Source organism: Euphorbia lathyris, chromosome 1 (genome assembly GCF_963576675.1).
Source record: "Euphorbia lathyris chromosome 1, ddEupLath1.1, whole genome shotgun sequence".
Lineage (NCBI taxonomy): Eukaryota > Viridiplantae > Streptophyta > Magnoliopsida > Malpighiales > Euphorbiaceae > Euphorbia > Euphorbia lathyris.
In genome coordinates, this window is record NC_088910.1 from 98,817,048 (window position 1) to 98,826,172 (window position 9,125).

Below are 9,125 nucleotides of genomic sequence, written 5' to 3' on the forward strand. Positions count from 1 at the left end.
TTTAATAAAAAAACAATGGATTAATGAGCCAAATCATGGCAAAATTGTAACAATGAATCAGAAACATAACTCGGTAATAAATTAAAAAAAGAAGGGCAAGTGGATAAACGAGAAGATTGTGCTAACACATGTGTCATCCCATTCGCTTGCCGCCGTATCCATTTGACTGAGTAAGAGTCATTTGATGTTAGGATCGATCGTATTTGAGTAATTCTATCCCCAAATTCAGAATCATCAATAGAACTAGATTTTATTGCATCAATCACTTGTTTAGCATCAGATTCGAAGACCACATTCCTTATTCCGTCAGCTTTTAGCCATTGCATAGCATGTAATAGAGCTTCAGCCTCACATTCTCGTGTTGTCGGACAACATAACAAACCCGCACATCTCCCCATTACAAACTATCCATTTGCATCTCGTACTACTGCTCCCATCCCTGCACGACCATCATCGTTAAAGCATGCGGCATCAACACAACACGAGAGAAATCCTTCTGATGGCGGATGCCAAGCCGTGCAACCAACAGATGAAATATTTCCTGCTACTGTATTTCCGATCCACTGTTCTCCCGTACGAGTCTGATTCCTCAAGGCATTTGCTTCTGACCAATCATTAAGTACTGTGCAAGCTTGAGCCACTATTTGATCTGATGTGCGAATCTCATATTGCCAAAGACGGGTATTTCTAGCCTGCCATAAACTCCAGAGGTGCATCAAAAATGTTTTTACAATTTGTTCCGGTGCTGCTCTAATTATATTATGAAACCATGTTGTCAGGTTCTCAGCCACTGCCGCCTCCGCATTAATTCGTTCCAGAAGTCCCGCCTTCTGCCACACTCTTATAGCTCCTGCACATTCAATAAAAAGATGCCATCCATCCTCCCAAGGTTCATTACATATCACACAATTACTACATACCTGTAACCCACGAAATTGAAGATTCACACGCGTTGGGAGACAATTGCGTGCTAATTGCCAACCAAAATGCCGGACCTTTTGTGGAATTTCAGCATACCATAATTTTTTCCAGGCTCCCTGAACATGAAATCTTTCACCTGCTTCCATCGTTGTAGCCAACCGGTAAGCACTTTTCACTGTGTAGCGTCCCGAAGAATGGAATTTCCATATTAACTGATCCTCACTACTCAACGTACCAACAGCCAGTTTATGAATTTCTGTAATATCTCTATGCTCGAAAATTTCCTCCAACAGCTCTTCATCCCAATCCCTGGAATTATGGATAAACAAATCACTAATTTTCAAATACTCCAAACCTTCCACCATAGGGGTTCGTATATAGCCATCATCCTCATTACGTAACCATCTCTCACTCCACACATTTATTGATTGACCGTTTCCAATTTTCCATCTAATTCCTTCTCTAATGATTAGTTGAGAACTCCAGATACTTCGCCATATAAAACTTGGTGAATGCCCCAATGAGGCCCCCATAAAATCCCCTCTTGGATAATATTTAGCTTTGAAAACTTTACTAACAAGCGAAGATGGATTGGTAAATAACCGCCATCCCTGTTTTCCCAACATAGCAAGATTAAAGGCTGTGAAATTTCGGAAACTCAGTCCTCCCATTAATTTTGGAGCACATAATCTGTCCCATGCCATCCAATTTAGTCCTCTCTCACCTAACTTTTTATCACCCTACCAAAACGAATTCAACATTCGTTGTAATTCCTCAGCCGTCGATATAGAGAGCAAGAATACACTCATGAAATAGATTGGGATGGCTTGCCCTGCTGCTCGAATAAGTGTAGCCTTACCAGCTTTTGATATTCCTTTCCCTCTCCAGCGTTGTAGCCGCTGCCATAATCTATCTCTGAAGTGTGCAAAGATTGCTCGTTTCGTTCTGCCCACCAACGATGGAAGACCCAGATACCTTCCCGTATTCAACGGACTAGTAATACCCAAAATGCTAGAAATTCCCATAGCCAGGTCATTTGCCACATTTCTACTAAACATGATTCCAGATTTTTGACAATTTATAGCTTGCCCCGAAGCTAATTCATATGATCTGAGTAATTTTTTTAACACTCTAGCTTCAGATATGGTAGCCTGGCAAAATAAGAATGCATCATTAGCAAAGAGCAAATGTGAAATCGCCGGCGCCCCTCGCTTAACTCGGCACCCATGCAATAACCCCCTATTCTCAGCTGCCACCAATAATGACGTCAACCCTTCAACACACAGCAGAAATAAATACGGTGATAGTGGATCACCTTGGCGGAGCCCTCTTTTTGGACAAACAGGACCAACCAACTGATCATTTATTCTAACCATATATTGCACAGAAGATACACAATGCATTATCAAATTCACCCATTTATCTGCAAACCCCAACTTTAGCATCAATGCTCTTAGATAATTCCAATCCACCCTGTCATATGCTTTACTCATATTAACCTTTAGTGTCACATTACCTACTTTTTTAGCAACGTTATTGTTAATGCTATGAATAAGTTCAAATGCAATCAAAATGTTGTCATGAATAGACCTCCCTTTAATAAAAGCAGATTGATTTTCAGAGATAATCCCAGGCAAAAGGATTTTCAATCTATTTGCTAAGACTTTGGAGAAAATTCTGAGTATAACATTACACAGTGCTATTGGACGAAGTTCAGTCATAATAACAGGATTCTCACACTTTGGAATGAGAGTAATGATAGTATTATTAAGCTCAGAGGGGAACATACCTTGATGAAACCATGTTGACCCAGCAGTGAAGATATCATCTCCAATTATGTCCCAAAATTTTTGATAAAATCCTGGATTAAATCCATCAGGTCCTGGAGCCTTATCAGGATGCATATCAAATAAAGCTCTCTTGAATTCCTGTTTTGTAAGTGGTCGTAGTAATTGCTCATTGTCTCGATCAGTGATGCGTGGCTGCATCAAATCCACCACTTCACTCCATTCACTTTTAATGAGCATAAATTCCATTACTATTTAATATTAAGCAAAACACTTTTTTAATGAATTTTTACCAAAAAAATCCCCTTATTAATTCATTCTAAATTAAAACCCATTTATTTTTATTTTAATATCTAATTAAAACCCCTTATAAATTGTAACAAAAAAACTAATCACTTATTAATTATAATAATAACAAATTAATCGGTTATTAATGTTTTTGCTTTTGATGTTCTAAATTTTCCCCCTTCAATTTTCATTTCCCTCCCTTACTTTTGGTTCCCTCCCTCTTTTCTTTTTGTTCCCCCCTAAATTAAGGGTCATTACCCGAACACGGTTCCTGCTACAATCTCATCTCTTGGCCGTTCTCCATGAAAGTCATTTCCCTCTCTTAGCGGCTCTCCAGCGGTCTCACCTCCTATCTCAGTTCGGTCTCACCTCTAAGGGTTCTTTCTTTATTCCCATTTTTGTATCTTTTTCCATGTCTCATTATGTTTTTTGAGCTTTGCGAGTCTGTTCTATTGATTGAATTGAAGGTTAAGAGAAGGAATTCAAAGAATGTTACGTCGAAGCAAAAACGGATCCAGATGGAGTCTCCAAACCCTAATTGCAGTACCCAATTTGTAAAAACGTTAAACTTCCATCTCTTCATTTTCTTTCTTATTCTTCAGCTATTTTGCTTATTGATTCTGGAGACATTTGAACTTTTATGTTGATTAGATAAATACAGTTCCATTCAATCTTTGTTTGGTGTTGATTAGCTGAAGAATGAGGTTTCCCCTCTTAATTCGTGTCTATTGCTTGTCTTAGCTTCTTTAATTTTAGGGTTTTCTTTTTGTTTTCTCTTCCTAAGTTTGTTAGGAATCTATCTGTTTCCTGGCATTGTAAGAAAGCTAAAGGTAAATCTCTTTTAGCTCAGTTGGCTGTCTTTCCATTGCTGCAGATATGTATGCTATTTGGAATGCAAAGAACAAATTATGTTTTAATTGGATTAGAATCTTAGATCTCTAATTTCTATATTAAGTAGTCGCCAATTTTATTTGTGTAGAATCTTAGGTTTGTGTTTAACGGATATCATGATGGATATTTCTGTTGTTCTTACTTGTAATTCTAAAGTATTCCTCTATGATGATTGCTCATAGTATCAGCATCTTGAAATGATTGCTCATACTATGGTTGGTCATAGTATCAGCATCTCTTACGAAGCTGCGTTTGAAATTGTATTGATTCACCTTGTCTCAAACTCTTACATGTTGCAGAACTGGTAATATTTTGTCCAAGCCATGTTCATATAAAATTGTTTATTCATTTACATTTAAGTGATTTGTCAAAAACATTGTACATGTTACTGATGTTCATTTGCTAAAACATGTGTCATGAATTAGAACATCTTGTAAATATGGAGAACTTTGATATTTCTCTACTACAATTCCAGCTTTACTCTTTATTTGCCATTATGTTCATGTTGATTTGCTGGGGTTTTTTTACTGGGGTTAACCCAAATAAAATATCTTAACATATAGGATGTCTTTTTGGCTTTAATATAGATTTATCTGACAAGTTGATTGATATGATAATGTTTGTTTGAAAAATTATTCAAGTTTCAATAGTTTTCCCATCTAATCTACATCATGTTGATGCATGATTTCATTCACTTATAAGCTCCTATATCTGAGAACTGATTGAGATTCTTGAATTATACTGTGACGTCTATAAGGCAGTGAATTTATGATTGATATGTAGTGTTATGGTTCCAGGGGAAAGATTAGGTGTATGGCTTGCGCTCTTTCCAACTGTTTATTTGTCGGCTAAAACTGCAACAGCTTTGATTCTCATAGGAGGAGAAACCATGAAACTCTTCTTCCAAATTGTTTGTGGGCCTAACAACGGTTGAATGGTATCTGGTATTCACTTCTTTGTGCATTGTTTTGTCCCAGCTTCCGAACCTTAATTCAATTGCAGGACTTTCCTTCATTGGCGCCATAACTGCCATAACTTATTCCACTATGGTTTGGGTGCTCTCTGTTAGTCAACAAAGACCACCTTCGATCTCTTACGAACCCCTCTCTTCGCCATCCTTCAGTGCTTCAGTGTTTTCAGTAATGAATACACTTGGAATTGTAGCCTTTGCTTTCAGAGGCCATGATCTTGCCATGGAGATTCAGGTATGTGTGTCTCTAAGTTGCAAAATTAATTACATTTTGATGCCTTATTTTCTTAATTTGAATTTGCTTTTTCTTAGGCAACAATGCCATCAACCTTTAAGCACCCAGCTCATGTACCTATGTGGAAAGGAGCCAAAGTTGCTTATTTCTTCATTGCTATGTGCGTCTTCCCTATCGCCATCTGAGGCTTTTGGGCTTATGGAAATCTTGTAAGTTCATTGTCTTTATGTGATGGAATATTAGTTTCGTGCATGTTATGAACCTCTAGTCCACTCTAAACTCTCATCGAGGTCTGTGGTTTGCCCTGTTCCATACGTGGTGAATCTTTGACTAGTAATAAATTGATAATGGTTATTGTTATTGTGTTGTTCCAGATGCCTTCTGGGGGGATTCTGAATGCATTATACGTTTCCACAGCCATGATATTCCTCGAGGACTTCTTGCAATTACCTTTTGTTCTAGTTGTGTTGAACTGCTTAAGCAGCTTCCAGATATACTCAATGCCTGTATTTGACAATTTTGAAGCAGGGTACACTAGCAGAACCAACCGTCCATGTTAAATCTGGGTTCAATCAGGGTTTGGGGTTTTCTACGGATTCATATCGTTCTTCATAGGCGTTGCACTTCCATTTCTATCGAGTTTGGCAGGTCTATTGGGTGGACTTACACTGCCAGTGACATTTGCATACCCATGTTTCATGTGGGTTCTGATTAAGAAACCTTCAAAGTACAGCTTCAAGTGGTATTTCAACTGGATACTTGGGTGGTTACGAATTGCTTTTAGCTTGGCATTTTCTATTGGAGGAGTTTGGAGCATGGTCAACAGTGGACTCAGGTTAAAGTTCTTCAAGCCACCCAGTTAATGCCTTCATTATTACTCTTGTCTTCCACATATGTTGTACCTGTCACTTGTTTCTGTACGTTTCTTTTTGCTGAGTTGTTTACAGCTTTGGTAGTTGGTTTGCTCTTGGTGACTGAGATTTTAGCTATGTTGTCTTGCTTGGAATTATCATGTGCTTCAATACTACTTGGAATTTGTTATCCACTTTTGTAGAGTTCATTTTTGTTTGGTTTTTGTTTCCGCAATTAGGCATTTGAACTTATAACCTTTTACAGATTGATACTATTTACGTGTGTTTTGATCTATCATACAAATTTCTTTCTTTTGTCTGAGAACAGAAAGAGGGCGAGCCTTGGCGCAACGGTAAAACGTTGTTGCCGTGTGACCAGAGGTCACGGGTTCGAGTCTTAGGAGCGGCCTCTTGCCAATTTAATTGGCAAGGGAAGGCTTGCCCCCAATACACCCTTGTGGTGGGACCCCTCCCCGGACCCTCGCTCAGCGGGGACGCGTAATGCGACCGGGCCGCCCTTTTTTTTTTTTTTGTCTGAGAACAGATTGAGATTCTTGAGAAACTTTAGGTGTTATTTGGTATAATATAGAGCTCCATTATTTGAGGTATCTAAATATTTGAATACCATATTAATCATTTTAGTTCGTCTGCTTATTTGTTCTTTTGTATGATTGCAGAGTATCATGGTTTTACTCATTTTGACGGTATGGCTTCTAGAGTTTTATCCTTGGTTTAGAATCTTCCTGCTGGGTGTCCAGCCATGTTCTATTGTATCCATAGTCTTGTTGAAAAAGCTAAGATACTCTGCACTGATGTAGTACTTTTAGGCTTAAAAAGATGCATTGACCAAGAACCAACTCCAACTACTTATATACTTATATTCTACGGACATACTTGAGTTTGGGGCTATGGAAGAACCACCCTCAGTTCTAGATGTGTAAGTTTTTGATTTTAACGGTCTCTTTCACCAGGCCACCTCACTTGGGCATGCTGAGATCAAATTTTTTGCAGCATACATCCACAGAACTGGTAGGGGGAAGCTAATAATGAAAGTGGAAGAGCACCAACAAGTGCAGTGGATTTTGCAATGCCTGTGATTTTATTAGGTTTTGGATCCTCGGGTCAGCATGTCAGAGCTCAATGAGGCAGAGCAATGGAGATGGTGAATATACTGCACTTAATTGCGTGGATTTGGAAGACACAAATAGGCCATATAGACAATTTTTGGATATATTTTGTTAGGTAAATAGGAAATTGTATGTAGCTCTCTCGTATGAAATTAACTTTACAAATAAATTTTTAGATATGTATTGTAATTATTGAATGTTTGATCTTTCAATCTTTAATATATGGTAGTTTTTTATGGTTAATTTGTGTTAAGATGTTTTAATTGTGAAAAATGATAATTTAAGAGGTTTAATCATTATAATTATTCTTTATTACTAGTTTTTTTATTATAAATATGTTTTAATAAGAGATTTGTTTATTATTAATAATATATTTTAATAACGGTTTTTAATCATTATAATTAGTGTCATAAGGGGCTTTTTAATCCTCTAAATTAGTTTTTAATAAGTGTTTTTTGTGTTATTATAATTAGTTTTAACAAGTGAATATTTAATTATTATAAACATTTTTTAATAATGGTAGATTTCCATTATTGTAAGTTTAATAATAAGCGGACTCATTTCCGTTATTAAAAGCATTTAGCAAGGCAACGTTTAACAAGGGGTCCATAAGGGGTTTTTCCACTTATTAAAAGCTTTTACTAAGCGTATTTGGACTTTTAATAACGGTTTTTTCCATTACTAAAAGCCATTTTTTTTGTAGTGATTTTTCCGTTTTCATGTTCTTATTGTTTTTTCGTTTTTAATGTATTTTTCGTGTTTTTTTCGTCTTTCGTCTTTCGTGTTTCCCATTTTTCTATTTTTTATATATTTTTTAAATAATATATAAATATTTGAACAATTTATAGTAAAAAATTAAAATTTTAAAAGAAATAAGAAATTACATTTGAGGATAATATTGTTTTTTTAATAAAAAAATTATCTATTCCATTCTACCTTATTCCACCAACCAAACATAGGAATAGCAATTCCTAAGAATTTCTATTCCATTCTTTGCTATTCTATTCCTTTGGAATAACCATTCTATTTCATTCCATTCTATTCCGTGAACCAAACGGCACCTTAGTTGCTCCTCAAATCACTAAGAGTCTCTCTATCATCTCTATTAACAGAGAGCCTCTCTCCACCACTTAGTGCCTCGTAATTCATTTTTTATTGATAATTTATTATTGAGAGTCTCTCTCCTCAAACTATTGGTAAATATAAAAACAATCAATAATTTTAATAATAAATAAGGAGTGAATATAAGGAGTATTGTTGGGGATGATATGTCTTAGTCAACTCTTAAATCACCAATAGTCAATTATTTATATTATTTTTAGAATAATCTTTTGGAGATGTTCTTACATCGGTGTCTTCTATGCTTTTACTTTGTTTTTTCTACCATTGGATGAGCTTACTTTGTCAAAGCTCATCACCATCCAATGGTGGAAAAAACAAAATAAGACTTACTTTGTCAAAAACAAAGTAAGCATAGCTTAACTCACATCTTAGTGCCTCCTAACTTTATTTTTTATTAGTAATTTATTATTAAACAGTCTCTTTTCATTATTGATAAATATAATAATCATTAATAATTTTAATTATAAAATAATAAAATAATAAATAAAGAGTGAATATAAGAAATATTATTATTATATGAGATGATTGTGTTTGTCTTTTCTTTCCTTTTCCCACTAAAAAAAATTATTATATGAGATGATATATCTTAAGCCTTGTTTGATAAGTCACTTAATGATTTAAATTAAAATATTAAACATTTATTTAATTTAAATATTTTTTATAACAATTATTTTTTCACCACTTAAATTAATAAATTAAATTAAAAAATATATATTTTGATAAGTCAAAATATTTAACTTAATATTTTAAGTTAAACATTATCAACTAATATTTTTATAATAATTATATCATTCAATATTTTTAATATTTATTTATTCAGTTCTAATTTTCAATTTTATCAAATAGTATCTTAATCAATTATTTATATTATTTTTAAAGCGTCGCGTGTTTCTAATACAACTCTGGTTTGATGCAGATTCCTATTTTTTTTAT

The 9,125-nt window shown here is 35.1% G+C and overlaps 1 pseudogene; it reads left to right on the plus strand.

Annotated features, from left to right (window-relative positions):
* Positions 1-3,838: 3,838 nt before the first annotated feature.
* On the plus strand, positions 3,839-7,317 carry LOC136208523 (lysine histidine transporter-like 8; annotated as a pseudogene).
* The last annotated feature ends 1,808 nt before the right edge of the window (positions 7,318-9,125 follow it).